The sequence below is a fragment of the Callospermophilus lateralis genome, unplaced genomic scaffold (assembly GCF_048772815.1).
Source record: "Callospermophilus lateralis isolate mCalLat2 unplaced genomic scaffold, mCalLat2.hap1 Scaffold_62, whole genome shotgun sequence".
Taxonomy (NCBI): domain Eukaryota; kingdom Metazoa; phylum Chordata; class Mammalia; order Rodentia; family Sciuridae; genus Callospermophilus; species Callospermophilus lateralis.
This window is the reverse complement of record NW_027514663.1, coordinates 1,284,142-1,305,804: the sequence shown is the minus strand read 5'-3', so window position 1 is coordinate 1,305,804 and position 21,663 is coordinate 1,284,142. Positions and strand designations below refer to the sequence as shown.

The window sequence follows — 21,663 nt, the reverse complement described above, 5'->3', positions numbered from 1 at the left end:
CACTATAGCCATTGTCCACGTTTGGTTGTCAGCAGTTTATTGTTCAGCTGTTTTTCATAGGGATCTTAAATATTGCTTAAAAAAAGTTACTGTGAGGGCTGGGGTTGTGGCTCACTGTACAGCACTCATATATCACGTGTGAATCACTGGGTTCGATCCTCAGCACCACATAAAAATAAATAAAATAAAGGTATAGTTTCCAACTACAATTTAAAAACAAGTTTTTAAAGTTACTGTGAACAAGATTTGTATGTTAATTTTTAAAAATCTGATCCTGTCTTTTCTGTAAAAGAAAAAAAAAGAACAGCAAGTAATTGATTATATGTTTTATATATATATATATATATATATATATATATATATATATATATATATATATAGTAATTTATTACTCTAGGTCAACTTTAATTTCATATTAGACATTTTTGGAGAATATAAACCTTGCAACATACTCTCTCATAAACTATTTTGTAGATTTCAGAAAATAATCAGGTGCTAAATATGACTCAGAATAACTTCTACTAAAAGCCAGATCTTGTGTTTGGGACACAAAATAATCTGCATTTCTTATTAGGAAGACTTTTCTCTATTATTTATTTTTGTGCATTATAACTTCTCATTGTTTGAGATCTTCCTGCAAGGAATCCTTCAAATAAGTGAAGAGTTTTTTTTGTCAAAATGGTGCCAGTGATACATATTAGTAGTAGTAAGAGGATACACATTTTGAGTAATTTTTCTAATAATGCTAGTTGTTTTATTCCTTACCATGTTTTTCTTCATTTATCCTTAAAGTAGAAAGTAGCATTTTTTTAAAAGAAGGAACTTAGTCTTGTAAAACTCCTTAGAAATAGTCTGAATTTCCTAAGTTTGAGCTCTCAGATATTATGTGATATTGCAAGAAGAATATAGGAACATAAATAGCAAAATCTTTCTTACCTCCCTTTTTATGTTGTATTTCTATTTCAATTATAATTTATTCTGAATGGAAAACTACAGAGATTCATGTTGTATTAGAGAACTAATCTATTTGTCCTAATTTTTCATATGGGTAAAACCTCAACTCCTTAACATAGGTTAGTTATACCAGTTATTTGTGGCTCATTTTACTTAGTATTTTTTTTCTTTGTATCTATTTTAGATTTTGTGTGTGTGTGTGTGTATGTTTTTTCTTTTCAGATTTATAAATTGATAAGTAAAACAAAATAAGTAAAATGCAATCTTGAAAGAAATGTTATAAGTCTGTCTTGGACCAGAAAGGCCCACTGTCCCTTGTAATACAGAGTGTTCCACCAGTTGTCTAACATTTTACATGTGGTAGAAGTGGATGTTGTTATCTTAGAAATGAAATAGGTGTATTAAGAGTTTAAATTTTTCTTATGTTGATGCCAGTTTAACACATAACACATATAGAAAACATTTAGGTTGTAAAAGAATTACCACTTGTTAAAAAATATAACTTCTAGGGCTGGGGCTCTAGCTCAGTGGCAGATCTCTTGCGTAGCATGTATGAGGCACTTGGTTCGATCCTTAGCACCACATAAAAATAAACATAATATAAAGGCATGCTGTCCATCTACAACTATCAAAAAAAATTAGATAATATATTAACTTCTAGGCCCTATCTCTGGACATTGTAGCTTAGTTGTTCTGAAGTGAGGCCCAGGAATTAGCATTTTAACAAATACTATAATGCACATCTTCCTGAGCTTGCCCTTTAAGTAAAAACTATACAACTGAATGTTATGTGCAATAAATAAATGAAAGATAGAATTTGTTCTATCTTGTTGAAAAAGAAAAAGAAAAGCTCACATATGAACAAATTCCATATTAAAATCATTTTATGTGACATTGTGATTTTACTCCTGAAGAGGTAAGTTTCCTCTTCAGATATTTAGCATTCTAGGTTTTAAGATGTAAAAACACTTTTCTTTTATACCTAATATAAAAAAGTGGATTTTTTTCTTTTCTTTCTTTTTTTTTAAGAAGGAAGATTAGTCTTATATACCTTTGCATTCCATACCTTTTCTAGTACCTTGAGTCTAAGAAATAGCAGGTTAGTTGGGTCAAAGTCTAGTTCCATTAAGGTTTTACAAATTTTTTTTGTGTTACTTGTTAATTAAAAATATACATCAAGGCATATGAAATATTTCTTTCTGTACTCTCGAAATAGATGTGAAATGAATAATTTTGGACCGAGCAACAAATTATTATTAAATAGTTACACCTGAACAGATAAATTGCAAAGGAATATTTATTACATCTATAGCCAAGTCCTGTTTAAGGGTTTTCATTTCTTTTTGAATTTTTTTTTGTTTATTAAGACAATAAGTGTTTGTCATTTGAGTGTTTTAGAATATGTATGTGCACCACAAATTTTTGGTGACTATTTTTCCAGATGTCTTACCAAGCAGAGTTTTACATAGCCTGACCTTACTTGTAACCACAGATTAATTTTTGCTTTTTTTTTTTTAAATAAGGCTTCTAATTTTTTTCTCTTTCAGTATTGTTGTCCAGAAATGATAAATAAATTTTTGGGACTGGCTAAAACAGAATTTTCAAATACAGCAAATACAAATAAGACTATTGATTCAGAGAAAGGAAAATTGATCATGTTAGTTAATGACTTTTATTATGGAAAACATGAAGGAGATGTCCAGGAAGAACAGAAGACTCACACAACCTTTAAATGCTTCAGTTGCTTGAAAATTCTAAAAAATAATATTAGGTATGTAAATATTTATTTTTATTTCTATTTGAAAATTGAAATGCTACAAATATAAATGTTGTATCTTTAGGTTACATTTTACTATGCTATTCTAGATAAACAATTCTAATACTTTCTACTTTAGGCAAAGGCAGACTTTTTGTTTGTTTGTTCATTGTTGAAAAGCTTTTGTCATTTCTTGTATTTTAGAATTTGACACCAGGATCTACTTATTTGTATTTCTTTCACATTTCTTAAGATGTACAAAGATTATTTTAACTTAAAAGAAAAAAAAAGTTCATTTTGTTTTAGCAGTGAATCTTTTAGGTAGTTTACATTTTATTTTTCTTCAGTTATAAGAGAAAGCACTTCAAAAGTGTCCAGTTTTGAACTTCTTTATGCTAATCTTAATGCTCAAAGCTTTCCATTCATATTAAGAACATTTACCTAGTGGGAAAAGTGATCTATTTGGGGGGATGGGGTTACTAGGGATTGAATTCAGGGACACTCAACCACTGAGCCACATCCCCAGCCCTATTTTGTATTTTATTTAGAGATAGTGTCTCACTGTGTTGCTTAACACCTCGCTTTTGCTGAGCCTGGCTCTGAACTCGAGATCCTCCTGCTTCAGCCTCCCAAGCCCCTGGGATGATAGGCATGTGCCACTAAGCCCAGCCAAAAAAAATGTGTTTTAAAGATATACCATTTCTAGGAGATGTGTCTGCTTTGATTTTATAATTTGACACCTTTAACAATTAGAGATTTCATTCTCAATGAAATTTTGAAGAGGTGTACATAAATGTTTTAAATTTTAGAAACTTACTTTAAAATTTTTGCGTTACATGACATACTATAAAGATATCTTATGTAAGTGAGTAACAAGAACAAAATAACAAGATATATTGAATGGTATTTTTCATTGATTATATGGCATGACATTTATAGTATATAAGGTTACTTTCTACCATTTCATTATAAAAATTTTCAAATAATCATCAAAAATTTAAGTCTTATTGGACACTTCTACACTTACAACTTTTATTCTTAATATTTTACTGTACTTGCTTTATAATATTTTTCTTCCTTCAGACTATCTGACTTTTAAATTAATTTCAAAGTAAGTTGCAGATATCAGTGTACTTAGACAAGATATGTGTGTGTTTGTGTATACAAACATACATGTATATGTGTATATTCCATTTACTCTTTATAACTATCACCTGTAGCATTTTTAAGCACGTACTTTCACGTCTGGGCCCAGCATTTATTTGTTTTCTTGTCTTCTATGATATGCTCCTATAATAATCATTAATGGTTGCTTTATGGTAGAACTTTTTCCAAGTTCTTTCCCATATCTTACATCATATGAATTTTCTCATTGTTTTACCTCCTTTGTGACACTGTTAACTGCCATCAAGAGCTAGTGGTCCCCATTCTTTAACAAAGGGGAAGTTGTGCTTTGACATATAACACTGAAACAGTACTATAATAGAACTCTACCACCTATTTACATATTTTTACCATTTTAATAGTAAAATATGTCAGAAATCATGTTAATAGATGCAATGAGGGCTGAGGTTGTGGCTCAGTGGTAGAGCGCTTGACTAGCACCTGTGAGGCCCTGGGTTCTGTCCTCAGCACCACATAAAAATAAATAAATAAATAAATAAATAAATAAATAAATAAAATGTATTCTGTCCAACTACAACTAAAAATATATATATTTAAAAAATAGATGCAATGATAAGCATGGAAGTGTGATTCACTGATTTAAGCTCCTTGTGAAAATTAAATATGACACATATCATATTACAAATTATTTGACCAACAAGTTTTTTTTTTGCTTTTAAGATTAGCCATTTCCATTTCATATCAAACATGAAAATGGGAAATTCCTTTTTTCAGGAATTATTTCAGGAGACATAGGTCTATATTATCAGAATATTTAGAAATTTTCAGCATGCTCCGTTTGATAACATCCAGTGATTAAGCATTTAAAATATATTGGTTATCTGATAAATGTAACCTTAAAGTACCTCATAACCAAAATTAAGTGTATTATATAACATTGCTTTTAATTTTTCCAGTAAAGCTGGGAAGGCAAATTATTTTGCAAGGATGGTAAGAAATGTACAGCTCAAGATTTCTACTCTGTTCTGTTATTATCATACTGTGATATTAGTATTTTACCCCTTACTTATCAATGAAAACAGGTATATTTCATTCTGTGAACATGATTCCAAGAAATTTGCCCTTTTAGTTTCTCCCATTTCCATCTGTTCATTTGAAAAATATGAACTCCAGATTGGGCTTATTTAATAATTGAGAAAAATAACTAGCTGATTAAAGGATTCTTTATATAAATATACTTAAGTGCTAATGATTTTGAGCTAAAAGATATTGGCTTTGCATATGTAAATACTTAACCAAGACTAGGACTTTTTTGGTAGGTGTTGTAGAGCTTGTGTTAAAACCAAAGAAGAAAGATATTTTAAGGTGTATCATAACTTGCTGTAAAGAGTAGTGTGGTAGAGGTGTAAAAAAAAGAGATATATGTTATAACCTTCTTGATGATAGTTATCCAGATTCATGACATTATCATCAATGTTAATAGTTGCAAGATTATTTCTTATAGGGCTTCAAAATGAGTAATTGTAAATAGCTGACCAGTCCAAAAATTGTTGTTTTGATTGAGTAACTTTTATTTTCAAATTCAGCAAAAAGCTTCAGTAATATCTTCAAAATAAGTATTCTCATTTATACTACACTCTCTGCTGTTGAAAGTTATAGTTCCTTTTCATAAGGAGCCTTTTAGGGAAGCTGAGATAACAGAATGTAAAACTGAAAAATGGACCTTTCTTATAAAGGGCACAGTCTGCAAGTTAAAATAAACAGTATGTGCTAACAGTAAGCCAGTATCATTAAAAAAAAAAGTTCTTGTAATTGTAGGCATTAAAATTGCTATTACATACATTTAGAAACCAAGACACAAGTAAAAATACCAGTAATTTGTCTTTTAAGCAGCTGGAATCTATTATATGTGTTCACAGTCTTAAAAGATTTCTCTCATGACTCTAGCTGCTTTTGGTGGTAGGGTTTCCTTTCTTTCAGTGTTTTATTTTAAACTAAAAATAGTATTTAAGGTATAAAAAACAAGCCTGCTCTTTTACCTTAAATTTTTAAAAATAATCTGAAGTAATGATTGAGTTAGAAAATGAGTGATATTTTGATTATTTTGAAATAAATTGAAAAAATTCACTGAAAAGGCAATATTTAAAATATACTCTTTTCTAGAGGACTTTTAAGACATTTTGGATTTTGAGTAATACTTGGTATTTTTAAGATTAAGACTCAGAGACTTATTGGTGAGATTTTGTTTTAAAATCTGAATTTTTGCACCTGTTGACAATCATTTATAGGTTTATGAACCACATGAAACATCATTTGGAACTTGAGAAGCAGAGCAGTGAAAGCTGGGAAAACCACTCCACCTGCCAGCACTGCTACCGTCAGTTTCCCACACCATTTCAGCTGCAGTGTCACATTGAAAGTACACATACGCCCCATGAATTTTCTAGTAAGTTGCAGTTTCATTTAAATGTTGAATATTATTGAATTTGAAGATAGAAACTCTGAGAAAACCTGAGTAACTCTGTAAGAAAAATAAGAAATAGACTCTGGAATTTGGGGGCAAAATGGAAAAATTAAGTTTTAACTTTTGGAAATTTTGTAATAAAATTCGTTACTAAAATTAAAGTCCCTCTGGCAAGTAATTCATTATAGTAATTGCCTTGACATAATCTGGGCATTACATATTGGGGATTCACAAGCCTCAAATCCTATATATCAAATGTGAAATCAGTGTTCTTCATTTAAACTTTAAGTAACTACGGTTGTAGTTAAAATCAGATTTTGAAGCTAAGTAGCTTGAGTTTAAATACCAGATCCTTCTTTTCTTATAGCTATAAGAATTGAGATATAAACTCTTGAAAAATGAGGATAATAGAAATGCCTTCCTCATATGCTGTTATAGGAATCAAGTGAGTTAATTTAGGTGAAGTGTTTAGAAATGTGCTTGGCAACCAGTTAACAAACTATATGATTGATCACTTCTGCTGCTGCTGCTGTTACTACCACTATTTATATAAATTTGTAAAATAATTTTTTATATCTTAAAATGTAATACCTTTCCCCCCTCTCACTTTTAGCCATTTGTAAAATCTGTGAATTATCATTTGAAACAGAACATGTTCTTTTACAACATATGAAGGATAATCATAAACCCGGTGAAATGCCATATATCTGCCAGGTACATACACGTTTTTATTGTGTTCTTTTAAGTGGTGTGTTTGTGTTTTAACTACAAGATTTAAGCCCATTAACCCAGAGGTCAATACATTTTTTTTCAGGAAATATTTCAGGTTTTGATGGTTTACTGTCATTGTTGGAAACAAGCAACTCTGCCATAGTAGTACAAGGGCATGTTCCAAAAAAATTTTATATATAGACATTGAAATTTGATTCCATAAAACTTTCATGTGTCATAAAATATATCAGTGTTTTATTCTTTAATCATTTAGGTAAATTGGTTACCAAAATTAAAGTCCCTCTTATAAATAATTTATTAGTGGAAGGCATAACTCATTCATTATATGAGGGGTAGGCAGTGAGCTGCATTTGGCCCACAGATTGTTGCTTGCTTACATCTGTGGTAGTCAAAGAAGAGCCCAGCTAGACATACAGATGGACATGTCTTACCATATAGGGAAGAATGTAGGTGTATACAAGGGAAATTTGAAATGCTGTTAGTTATAAAGAACCCTAGCTAATGTTTTGTGACCAGTATTTTTCCAGAATTTGAAGGAATAGGAAGACAAAAAAATAAAAGATTGATTGTCACCACCATAGTGTGGGGTCCATTTACAGTCTAAAGAAGAGTGCTGTTTTTGTAGCAGAAAAAGCACTTTATAGGACAGGAGGTGCCAAAACTCGAAAATTTCAGTCAAGGCAGTGATTGATGAATGATCTGCTAAAAAGCACACAACCTAGTTATGTTTTGAGAAGAATTCTTTAATTTTGAAAGATAATTTCTGGATTTTTTTTGGTGCTTCTGTTAGTGGAATTTTTGGGTGTATAGGAATCAGCAAGAGTAGTACTACACAGTGTTCTTCTAAACAAATGATCCATAATTTGCTTTGTAATTCCACATCAGTTATAAATTTTTGAATCAAACAAAACCTTCTTTCTATTTCTAGGTTTGCAATTATAGATCATCATCATTTTCTGATGTGGAAACTCACTTTAGAACATCCCATGAAAACACTAAGAAATTGTTGTGTCCTTTTTGCCTCAAAGTTATTAAAATCGCAACACCCTATATGCATCATTATATGAAACATGAGGTGAGATTTTCTAATTCCTGTTTGTTCATATTATCTTAATGAAAAAAACAGGTTAAGTCTTGAAACACTGATTAGTTTTATTCTGCAAATGAAGCAGAGTTGTTCCAAATAACCCAATTAAATTTATAATTTATGTTGAATTATTTGTGAAACTTCCAGTTCTTTCCTTACCTCCTTTCCAGTGATGGTGTAGACCATAAATAAAGACCATAAATAAAATTGTGAAAAATGATTAGAAATAGGTAACCAAGGATTGAGGGGGAAAAAAACAAGAGAGAAGGTGAGTGAAAAAAGCAAGTGGCAGATAGTTAGGTCCTAAGAGTAGATCTGGGAATGATTTTGAAGGAGTTTTCAAGAAGGAGTTTGAACTGAGAAAAAAAAAAAGATTGTGGATACATAACCTTCTTTTCCTATTCCTTTTCAAACTTTATTTCCACTTTCCAAAGCTCTGTTATTATGAGAAAATGTGTTGTCATTGACCTAGGTTCATCCTTTACAGCTACAAGGCAAAGGAAGCTGTTGATGGATTGATGTATGAATTCTGCCAGAGAACTGTGTTTAGATCCTAACTTCTTTCCTGGATTACTTCTGCCAGTTCTGCTGTGTAATTTTTGGAACTCAGCATTAGTGCTTGGAATTCTGATGTTATGCTTATTGTGTTTTTTTTCCTGAAGCACTTAAATTATCCCTGTTTATGCTAAAAATGTTGATACAACAGTGTTTTTGTCAAAATCAGAACCTAATGGATTTATTGCACCTGATCATATAATCAGGTTTTTCCAACTCATTAAGCATTTCCGTATTATAAATTAAACTGGCACACCAATTTATTCACCATTGGTACTCACCTTGCTATGAGATGCAGTTGTTAGATAATCATGAAATCAGGTAGTAATTTTTAATTGGGAAAGATGATAAAAGTAGCATTTCCAAATGAATTTGGGATCACTGGTGTTGTGACTGGGATACCACTCATCCTTAAGAAGTTCTGGAAAGATCTTTTATTTGATGGTCCCCCAACAGTATTCCAACAGGTGTTAATAGGGGTTCTCCCAGTATTGTCACTGGTAAATCAATTTGGTAAATGCCTGGATTTAAAAAATTAAACAGTTTTCTTTGTCTGTTTTTTAAAACAGGACTTCTCAGAGCTTTTAATATGCTAATGGACATGATAAATCTCCAAGCAAAAGATATAGTATGTATCATTTCCCAAACTTATTTGACCACTGAACTCTTTATTTGAACATACCTATTAACATTTCTTGATAAAGAGTTTGGGAAACATTGTCCTTCATATTCTGTATTTCATCTTTAGCCTTTAATTTTAAAAGGGAGAGTAAGGTATAAACTATTTTATTTTGAGGCTTTTTAATGTAACTTTCCCCAGATGCTTTACTAAGCTCTACATTGAGTTATAGACATGAAAATAATGATAAGATGTGTGGAGCCAGTGTGTGGGGTGTACAATGTATTCTATTTATTTTTTGTGGTGTAGGGCATTGAATGCAGGACTTTGCACATGCTGAGCATGTGCTACTAAGTTGTGTCACCAGCCTAGGCTATGTTATTTAAAATCAAACCTTCATGCCTGGAGCCATCTTGACTTGCCATGGGTTCCTAACTTTTAAAATTTTTGTTTGGGTGTGCCTGGGAAGTAGATAGCCAGCAGTAAAGATAGGGCAATCTATTAGTAAGAAAGAAGGATCATCAGGCATCCTCCAATGTATTTATAATTTGTATACTTATTTATGAAAGACTGGGAAACCTTCACTGAGTAGAATTATAAACTTTTAACAGATGACAGTACAATATCAGGTAATAAAAATTGTTGATTCTGTGTCTCATTTTATTATGTTGAAGACCTCACTTGTAATTGTTTCTTTAAAAGATTATATTGTTATGTCTTGAGTAATTTTAGAGCAAACAACCCAGTTTATATGACTTTTATGAAATAATTTAAGAATTTCTGATATATTAAAAAAGCTTATTAGATAGAACAATAAGCGGTTAGCATATAGTAATCACCATATGGTATCAGGGTACTTAATCCTCACAACCTATATATGTTTTATAAATGAGGAAACAGGGTTTTAGTGAAAGTAACTTGCCTAATGTTGCATTGTCTCATAAAAGGCAAAGACAGAACATGACTTTAGAGCACTAGTTTTTACTGCTGTCACAGAGTTGATTTTACATTGGCATTAGATCTAAAGGTAGAAATTACATATAGTAAGAATTACCCTTAAATCCCTCAAGACTCTCAAAAAAATCAGTACAGTTATTTTTCTATACTCTGAATAGATCATTATATCTTTGATTGAACATTGTTGTTATTAAAAACTTTGATACTGTATCTTCATCACCCTTAGCACATTAAAATGCATATGTACATAACATCAGAGATGTATAAGACTTGAGTCGAACTCAGGGAATTATAGCTTGATGTTTTCTGTCTCAGGATTTTGGATAAATGTGCATTGAATGAAGTAGCAGTCATTTGAACTAGTTAAATTGTACCTGCCGCTCATGTATTTTTCTGCATTAGTCTCTTGCTTTCTGCTTCACAATTTAGTCATCCAACAAATATTTTTTTAGGATGCCTTACTGTATGTCAGGAACTGTTTTAGGTATTATATAGCAGTGTGATTTAGGAATTGGTACTGTAATGGAGAAAGATAATAAATTTATGTGAATGTGTGTTTGTATATGCTGGTGATAAGTATTGTGGGTAGGAAATAAATGTGGAAAATAAGGAGTGCCAAGCACTGGGGAGGAGGGTTTGCTCTTTTATAAACAGCATGGGCATTAAAGGGCCTTTTCAAAGGAAATTAAGGAGTAAGCCATGTGGGAGAGGTAACATTATGTAGGCAATGAAGTGAGTATAAACCAGAGTTACTAATAAGATTGGCAAGGAGGCCATTGAAGCTAGAGCAGAGTTAACTAACAGAAGGATGAATTGTAGGAGATAAGGTTGTAGCAATAGAATGCAGGCCAATTTGTGTGGACCCAGAGTCAGGACTTTGGAAAGTTCCTGGAAGGTTTTAAGTGAGAGACCTAGCATATTTCAAGAATTACCAACAACCATGGAGAGAATAGATCACAGGGCAGAAAAAGACATGAAAGGAAGATAGAAGTTTTTTGTTTTTGTTTTTGTTTAAACCATAGTCTGGGTGACTTGCCCCAGTATGATAGCAGTGGTTGGAGGTAATGACAAATAGGAATGTTATCAGTAGTCTTGAAAGTGAAGTTGGCAGGTTTTATTAATGTGTTAAAGAGAGAGGTGGGGGAAGAGGGGACACTGAGTTTTTTGTCTTAAGCATTAATAAGAATAGAGTTTTAATATTCTAAGCTATGGAGAAAACTGAGCAAGGAACAGATTTAGGATGGTAGGAGAGAGATATAGGAAACCTAGAGTTTAGTTTTGTCCATGTTGACTTGAGAAGCATATAAGATGTCAAGTAATATTGCCAAATAAGCTTTTGGGTAGGTGGTATTTAAAAATCATGAAGCTGGATGAGGTAACCTAGTAAGTGATTCTAGTAAAGAGTTCTGGGAAATGAATTCTAGTTAACTTTTGTTCTGTACTGTTGTTCTGGTATCTGTTTCTTGGCCAAGTTTTTCTTTCTTTTTTCCTCCTCTCTTTGAATACTTTATAAGTGAATTTCTGTTAAGTTGCTTATATCTATGATATAAGATAGTGAGTGCACTACACTGCTAGTCTTAAGATACAGCTAAAATTATTCTAACATGTTGTTCTTACATATTGCTTTGGACATTGTGAAGAACTATTTTCTATTTTTTTTAAATTTTAATGACATATAACAATTGTACATATTTATTGGAAATAGAGTTATAATTCAATACATGTTTACAATGTATAAGTTCAAATTAAGGTAAATAGCATTTCCCTCAAACATTTTTATCATTTGTGTTGGGAATATTCACATAACTCCCTTCTAGCTCTTTATAATAATATATAAATTATTATAAACATAGTCACCCTGCCGTGCTGTTGGACACTAGAACTTATTCTTCCTATCAAAGTGTTTTGTTTTCCAGTGTCTGATCTCCCTCATCCCTATCCCTGCACCCTTCCTAGCCTCTAGTGACCACTTTATATACTTCCCATGAGATCAACTTTTTTATCTTGAATGTATGAGTGAGAACATATGGTTTTTGCCGGGGGAGGGTACTGGGAATTGAACCCAAGTATACTTCACCACTGAGCTATATCCCCAGCCCTTTTCATTTTTTGAGACAGGGTCTTGCTAAGTAGCTGAGGCTGGTCTCAAACTTGAAATCCTCTTGCCTTAACCTTCCAAATTCTGGGAATACAGGATTGAGCATTACACCCAGCTGAATATGTGATATTGTATTTCTATGTCTGGCTTTTTTTTTAATGAAATGTTTGCTGTGTGCTAGTAACTTCGCTAGATACTTCTCTGTATATTACCTCAGAGAAGTATTACCTTAAATTTTATGAAGAGTTGTTGATTGTATTTAAAGGGAAATAGTGATGTATCTGGCAGAGATACAGCTTTGAAGAAGATATTTTGCATGTGTTATTCTAAATTTCTATATACTATAAGCATATGTATATGAAATATATTTTTTATATTATTGAGAATAAATGTGTAAAGGTTTCAGTTGATATTATACAGTAGGAAGAACACTGGATCAGGGAGTCTAGCATTGTTATAATCTAGCTATGGGAGAGGGACTTAGATTTCTCTTGGGTTCTATTTCCCATCTGTAGAATGTGATAGGACCAGGATATTAGGAGGAACTCAGGGAGTTTTCAACTGAAACATAGGTTATGATCAGTTATATTTTATGCCTCCGTAACTATGTTGTCCAGTGTAGTAGCCACTGGCCACAATTACCTGTGTAAATTAATTAAATAAAATTTAAAATATTTAGCTCCTCACTTTCATTTGCCACGTTTCAAGTGCTCAGTAACCATTATATGGCTAGTAATTATCATGTTGAACAGCAAAGCTCTAGAGCATTTCGCTATTGCAGGAAGTTTTATTGGACAACATTGCTTTACATAACCATTTTTGTAACTTAACCTTTGAAATATCTATTTAGATTTACTTGAGTTTTGAGGGTATAATTTACTTTACCAACTTGTCAAATGATTGAAAATAGCAAAATTTTAAAATGATTTTGACATTTTCTAAAATTAAAACATGTTTAGCTCATTTTCATAGTATCATGTTTTTAAATAATTTGTTTATAATTAAAAGCTTTCATACATTTGGTGTAACTTCAATTTGAACCTGTTAATAGAACTTTTATGTTTGACTCTATATAGTAACAAATACATTTGATAGTAATATAAGTTTTAAAAAATACTATCTATGATAAGAAATTATAAACTTTAATTAAAATTAAGTTAGAGTAGTTCCAGGACACAGAATTTTGTGGTTATAAAAGTTATTTTTCCTTTTTTCTGTTTCTCAATAGAAAAAAGGAATACATCATTGTACAAAATGTAGACTGCAATTTTTAACATGCAAGGAGAAAATGAATCATAAGACACAGCATCATCGAACATTTATAAAACCTAAACAACTAGAAGGATTGCCTCCTGGAACAAAAGTGAGTTCAAATATGTTATATTTTAACATTTTGTATAATAAAAACTAGCTCTAACCTGGTTTTATCTATTAAATATGACTTTTTTAAAATGACTTCAGATTTTTATTGACTAATTTTAGATTTCATTGTTTTTATGCTTAGAAAGGAAAGCTTTAACCATTGAGTTCAGTGGCGGGTACTATGTTGAAATGGCATTCCTTCATTAAAAGTGTACCTAGTTTAACTGTTCCTTGGGTCAGGGGGTTGTTTCAATATTATATAGGCTATTTTTGAACTATGTCAGTTTTAGCAGCTAAACTCTAAGAGACTTGATATCAGGAATCTTATTTTATTTATCTTTGTATCCCCAGTGTCTGGCATAGTGCCTTGAAAGCCATAGGTTCTCAGATGTTTGTTGAAATTGTTATCATTTAGTCTACTCTCAGAGAAGCAAGTATTGCTACTGGACAGCATTGTATTTTAAGTGAGCAAACACATGTCTGACTGCATACTGATGATTGTAATTTGCTTTTCCCTTTTTGCCTTATATACATCTGTTTTTTTTCTAACTTCTTTACATACTGTCAGCTCTTGAATATTTGCTTCAGTGGAGGAAAACAGAGGCATGGATAATCCAAAGTGAAATAACCCCCAAAACATTTATATTTGGCTTTGGGTACTTACCTTTGAATGTGGGTATGTCTGGTACTTGAATTAAATGAAATAATATAAAGCCATGCTCTGAAGACTTAGAGCAAGAGAAGCTATCCAACATTCTTCCCTGCAAACCATTCATTTCATGCTGGAACTAGACATGCAGAACACTAATGTAAGCAGTGCAGTCCTCTCTCATTTTTCCCCTTAATAATAATAATAATATTAATGATAATGATACTAAATGTTGTAACGACATCTTAGAATGAGGCTTTCAGTGTACTTTTCATACATTGTATTATTTAATCCATACAATCATTTAGTGAGTAGAAAAGGCAAATAGTGCCCTGTATTTTAGATATGAAGAAGTTTAAAGAGGGTATCTTATTTACTCAAGATTACATGGCTTGGAAGGCATAATGTGAGATTCAACCTCAGTTCTTTTGATTCCTGACCTAGTGCTTTTGTATAATACCTAAGCACATGTTTCATAGGACTTCATCATAGTCTGTTCCTTACATGCATGAGGAGAGTATAGTCAAGTGATCAATGAGAATGTTGGTAGGCAATTGACCTTTCCATTGTCAACTAACAGATATAATTGAATATTTTCTATTTTGAACACTAAATGATAAATTTTGTGTTAGTTCCCTTTAAGAGAAGTCTCAATATTAAATTCTTCACACAGTGCAAAAAGTTGACTTAACTCTTTCTTATAACATTTAATAAGTATAAATCCAGGATAATGAGCCTGTAAAGGAGAGGTCACATTTACTATAGATCTATTTGTTTTGTAGTTATGAAAGGGTGATATCAGTAGGCCTTTCTAGAGTTATTTTTCAAGCTTTGTGAAACTTAGACCTATATATGAATTTTTTAAAAATTATGTCACAGCATAAAAATAGCTATGGAATGTGCTCTTTTGATAGTTATACAATTTTTATTAACTCCTAATTACTCATTAATAACTGTGTTTACACATAACTGATTTTACATTAAGTGAATAAATATCAAATTTAACTTTATTTAATTGTTTTGAACATTTGGAGTAAATAAGACTAAATACAATTGTAGTTTATGTGTACTCTTTCAAAATACTTGATGTTTAAATGGTTTTTGTACAGTGATATTTTAATAGTAATATAGTGATTTTTTTGAAGTAAATATATTCTGCATTCTTGTAGGTTACTATTCGAGCTTCAGTTGGACCTCTTCCGTCAGGATCTTCACCTACACCTTCCATTAATGCAAGCACTTCTACCCTTCAGCTCTCACCTCCAAGGACTAAAAATATAACTGCTAAAAATCCCACAAAATCGAATACAAGTAAACCTAATACAACCAAATACAATGCAAATAAACCTGATGGAAACAAGCCTAATGGAAGTAAATCTAAATACAAACCAAAAATCTCTAATATGCAAAAGAAACAAAGCATATTGGCTAATAGCAATTAAAAAATCAAAGTTAATACTGCATTCCTCAATCACCTTAAGGTGATGTTTTATTCCTAATATACAATACCAATTTAAATTTAAGTATAAAAACATTATACTTTAGTTAATTAGAATAGTAATATACTTTAGTAATTAGAATAGTAATACTTTTGTTTTAAAATATATTTATACCATTTTCTTTGTGTCTCCATAAGGTGTCATTGGGGCATTCACAAGTGCATTGAGTGCTGTTCTGAAATAAAAGATTTTGCAAACCATTTTCCTACATATGTCCACTGTAGCTTTTGCAGATACAATACTAGATGTAGTAAAGCCAATGTAAATCATATGATGAGGTAAGAAGAGTTAAACCTGTAAATTGACAACTAAAATTATAGTACAGGAAGTTTTTGTTTTGAAGCAAAGTTATCCCTATTAGAAACTAGTTTTTCTCCTCAAAGAGCCAAAAGGACCTAGCACTAAGGAACTTCTAAGATACTATCTGATGTTATTCTCCAACATAGTAACTCAAGTAATTACTGGTCTTAAATTGTAAGAACGGTTAATTAAACTAATAAAATTAGGATAGGTTTGTTGGGGAAATAATTATTCTGTTTTTTATTTTCCCTATAGGTATTTAAAAATGGTGATTGTCAAATAAAACTTTAAGTGTTTTAAGCTTATTTAGCATACAAATAAATGTCCTCATTAGGAATATCCTCTTCAAATTAATCACTTTGAGAGAAGCTGTAGTTTTGTGATGAAATCCAGTGATTACTGCTTCTGCTCATAGAGGAATAGCTGTACCTAAATTTATTGATAGTTGAAACTATTAACCTTATATTCAACTAGTAGCTGTAGCTTTTTAATTAATAGCTAACATTATTGGAGGATTTTCAGTGATGTTAGGAAATTCATTGAATCTGGTTTTCTTTCTATGGTCCTTCATCTGTGAGGCCATCTATACATACATTTGTTCAGTGAAAAGGAGAGACTATTCTGGTTATGATGCCACTGTTGGAATTCTTTTTCATTAATTCATTTAATTTATGTTGTTTGAGTACCTATCATTACACTATGCTAAGAAACCCCTTCAAAACCCACATTAATTACATTTGTATTTCTTTAATAGGAGAATATTTTATTCTATCAGGGTGGATTTTTATCTTTAAAAATAGTTATTCCATTATAAATGTGGTATACTGCTTATTCATAGTGAGTTTGTTCCATTTAAATAAATATTAGAATTAATGTACAACTGAGTTTCTTGGAGATCATGACATAACCTCTGTTTTACTTTCTTATCATTATCTGTTTTTCCAGAATTCTCCTACCTTTCATGGCAACTTTAGCCCTTCTCTCTCAGTTTTTCTGCCTTGATGATTGGCCTACCTCCTGGTGTTTTGGCTTCTTTAGTGCCAGCACTTCACATCAGCTTTTAAGTTTTGGGTCCTCTTCATTTTTAGTCTCATCCTATATACTCTTCATTCCTTCTGAATTCTTATTACTCCATGATGTTCAGAGTTTTGACTCTTTTTGCCAGTCTAGCAGCATTCATCTAACTTTATAGTCATCGTGGTCCTCTGTTTCAAATCCTGTTCTTTTCTTTGTCTTCTACATTTTTATTCATGCTCACCTAGCATAAAAGACAGTTTAAGATTTCAGCCTCTTCCCCTTTCCATCTTTATGTATGCTCAATTCTAGAATACAAGAGTTTATTTATTCATTCTGACTTTATAATCTTTAACTTTGATTAAGACCTATCTCTTTATTTTTCTTTTTAAAGACCTCCTTATTTTTACCTACAGTGTTTGTTTAATCCTTTTTCAGTACCCTAAAGATTTTATTTTCATCTTTCAGTTGTTAAACCAACTTATTAATTGCTCAATTGAAGGTCATCTTTTTTATTTTTCCTAAAACTAGCTCTTTTCAACTCCAAATATTTTTCTTCATCCAGATATTAATCTAAGAAATTAAGCTTGTCCCATTTCTCCATAGCCAGTTCTATGTTTTATCTCCTTCAATTCATCATAACCTAATTCAGTTAACTTGTATCTTCATCCCTATCTCACTATTGGTCTTCTGCTTATAAACACTTTCAAGGTTTTGTTTCTTTAATTTTAGGATGAGGGAGCTGTGTCCTGCCTGCATATTTTCTTTATTTCTTGTCTGCCTTTTTCCATCAACATTTTTCAAAATGTTTGTTGCCAGCTTAATTTTGACTCATTTCTTTATCCTTTTGAGTATCATCCCTACCTATCAACTAACACTGCCCCTTTAAAGATTATTGTGTCATGTACTTATCACCACACTTTTCCTCTTTTTTCATTCTTTACTCCTTAACTTTATTTTTAACTTTGTTGCCACTCACTTTTGAAACGTTTCTCTTTAGTCTCTATTAAGTGGTTAATACCATTTTTCTTCTTTTTAGGTAACACCTCTCTTTCATTGCCTGTCTCCAACTGTTTATAGTCCCTTTCTTAGTAATTTTAGCACCTGTACTTTCAGCTTTCAACTTGAAATCTTAGAATTTCAATCTTTTGTTTTTCTAAGATCCAAATCTGTGTTTCTAATTATTTTGTAGATGCTTTTAACCTAGACCCAGTGGCATCTCAATAGAACAACAACAACAACAACAACAACAAAAGCCAAATATTATTATCTGTCTCAGATTCACATTACTACCATCCCAACTTTTTAAGTTCCATCTCTTTCAGGTCACCATTTTGTGTGAATGTTTAGCTCCAGCTAGAAATAATTTACTGTTCCAAGTTTCTGAATCTCAAGAAGTTCTTTGGATTCACTGTGCATCATGGCTTCCTGAGACTGCCTCCCAACCACTGCAGTATCTGATACTCCTATTGCTCTAAACCAGGCCCCATAATCTTTTCCCCTAGTATACTTCTGGGTAGAATGCTAATCTCTTATTCTGTTCAAAACACAAAGCTACCTAAGGTTGTCTTTTATTTTGCCCTTAATTTCTAAAGGATAAAATTGGAAAGTATTTTGTGTTTCTTAAACTAAGGTTCATCTGGCCTTCCTTCTTCCATTTATCATAGGTTTCCTTCCTGTCCTGAAGAACTTCCAAATCCATTATATCTCCAACCATTTGAAGTTGGCTCAAGACATTCTTCTTACCCTTTTCCAAACCACCCAAACCTGCATTTCATTGTCATCACATATGCTCCTTATTCATTGTTAGCTCCTTTCTCCTTTTTTTTTGTTTTGTTTTTCCTTCATTGATACTGTCATTTCCCTTTGCCTTCTCACTGAGTAGCACACCCTTATTTCTACTTACTGCAGATACTTGATCTAGGTTTGAAGTTTTTATGAAGGGAAGCTTCATTTCTCCAAAAGATGTGTACATTCAGTTTTTACCCTATACCATACCAACTCTGTAGCCTTTCAAGTAGTCTTTTTCTTTCTGGTCTCATACCTGCCCAGTCTTCTATAAAGAGAGACTCTGATCCTCATAAGTTGGCTAATCTTTTCTAAAGTATTTTTCTTCCCATACTTATTTTATATAGTAGTTTTTTTCTTATTCTTTATTAGTCCCCATGGCACCCTGTCCTTCCCTCCCAGTTCATCTTTCAAATGTCTGGTCAATTCTTTTGAATTGTGTACCATTCATCTGATCTGCCTTTCATTTTGTTTGTGTATGTAGAATCTCCTTGAGAAGTGGTCTTTGTATTTATCATATCACTTACTACTTTATAAACTATAAATGATGATCATTATTTATAATTAGAAGAGACCCCAAACGTAATCTCAAAGAAGAGATTCAAAAATCTTGAAGCTGTTGAAACATCTTTAAATTCAGACTCTTTGAAGGAAACAGAGCATTAACTTCATAATTATAAATTATTTTTTAAAAATAGTATTATTGGGGTCAGTTATTTAAATTATTGTACTTTGCTAATAGCTTGTAAGTGGTAATCGAAATCACCTGAGAAAGTGAAAATTAACTACTATATAATATTACTGTTATTCCTCAAAAAGATATATGAGACAACTTTTTCTTCTACATGTAAGAGAATTAAGTTAATGGACATTACTAATATCTCTTTTTAATAGTATTTATATCACCCAGATTCATTTTCACAAATACTGATTATTACATACTAGGAAGGTACAGTTTGTGTTTTAGTCAAAAGACCTGACAAGAACAATTAGAGAAGGAAAAGTTTATTTTGGAGCTCATAGTTTTAGTGGTCTCCATCTGTAGATGTTGACTCCATGGGCCTGGGCCTGAGATGAGGCAGAATATCATGGTGGAAGCAAATGGTGGAGGAAAGTAACTGGAAACATGGCATCAGGAAGGAGAGGCAGAGCACTCTCATGATCACAAAATATATATCCAAAGACGAGCCTCCAGTCACACCCTACCTGCCTACAGTTACCACCCAGTTAATCCCTATCTAGGATAGATGCACTGATTATGTTAAGGCTCTCATAACCTAATTGAGTCATCTCTAAACTTTCTTGCATTGCTCACACATGAGCTTTGGAAGGCATATGAAACCATACAGTTTTCTAGAAAGTGTGATAGGCAGGTAGTATTGGGGGGTCAAGTCCTTGCTGTTAATTTTTGCTAATTAGTAGGAGAAATATGTTTACCTAGGTTAATGTGATAAGCAGATGACTATGAGAGCACAGAGAAGGTAAGAATAAATTCTTTAAATAAGAAGTAGAGAAGACATTCTATAAATGACATTTCTCTTAGGCTTTGAAGAAAGATGTTAAACATTTCCAAGTAAAAAGAAAGCTGTTGTAATGATTTGTTCCTGTACACAGAGTTCTGTGTCACTGTTGATTTTTTTCTTGCATTAATTTATGAATATATATTCATTCCACATTTATTTATTAGCATTTATTCTGTGTCAAACCATCTTCTTCTCTTTCACTCAACCATGAATTCTAGGGCAGGCAACTTACCATTCTAGTTATTATATCATCATTCTACAGTTTAGTGTCTTAAATAGTAGGTATACCATCAATATTTTTGGATGTTAAGGAAGTCATTCCTTTTGTGTTTCTCAGAAAGTTAAGTTGTTTCTTACATGGAATCAAGATTATTAAGGAAAAGATGGTCAAGGAGGGATTTTGTCCTCAATTTCCTTGAGGTATAATTTATACCCAATTAAATTTACCTATTTGTGAAGAACAATTCAATGAGCTTTTGGTAATTATAGTCATGCAGTTGGGTAGCAGGTTTTTTAGACCTACGTCTTAACACTGTATTTGTACTGTATTGAATAAAAGTCTTAGCCTTTTCTGTTTTCTTAGGTGTGTTTCTGTATTTCTATCAACTTTGTGGAAATAGGGAAGAAAGGTAGCTTTTTCCTCCTTTTTATTTGTGAGTTGTGATTCACTTTTTCATTCTTACATTACATAAAATTGCAGTTGTAGAAGTTATGTAGTAAATACAGATGAGTCAAAGAAGCAGTATAAATGCTTTTTTTTTCCCAAAGATAGGGAACTCTAAATCATAACTGAATTCAGACAACTAAAAATTTAATTAGGAACATTTGTAGATATTTGGTTCAAGTTATAGATAGATGTGGAAGCCATCAAAAAGACCCTAAAATATAATTTTCTCTCTCCTTATCAAAGAATAAATAAAAACAGTACACTTATTTGAAGAGAAAAAACTTTAAAATGTCATTAAAAAAATAACTTATTTTGAACTGAACCTGGTGGTACATACCTGTAATCCCAGTGACTTAGGAGGTTGAGGCTAGAGGATTCCAAGTTGGAGGCCAGCTCATCAATTTATGAGAGACCTAGTCTAAAAATAAAAAGGGCTGGAGGTATATTTCACTGGTAGAGCATGCTGGGGTTCAATCCCCAGTAAACATGCCTCCCAGTCTTGGACTCATTCCTC

At 31.9% G+C, this 21,663-nt stretch overlaps 1 pseudogene; it reads left to right on the top strand.

The window, feature by feature from the left end:
* Positions 1–18,214, top strand: part of LOC143389759 (zinc finger protein 280D-like) — a 49,825-nt pseudogene extending 31,611 nt beyond the window's left edge.
* Positions 18,215–21,663: the final 3,449 nt, after the last annotated feature.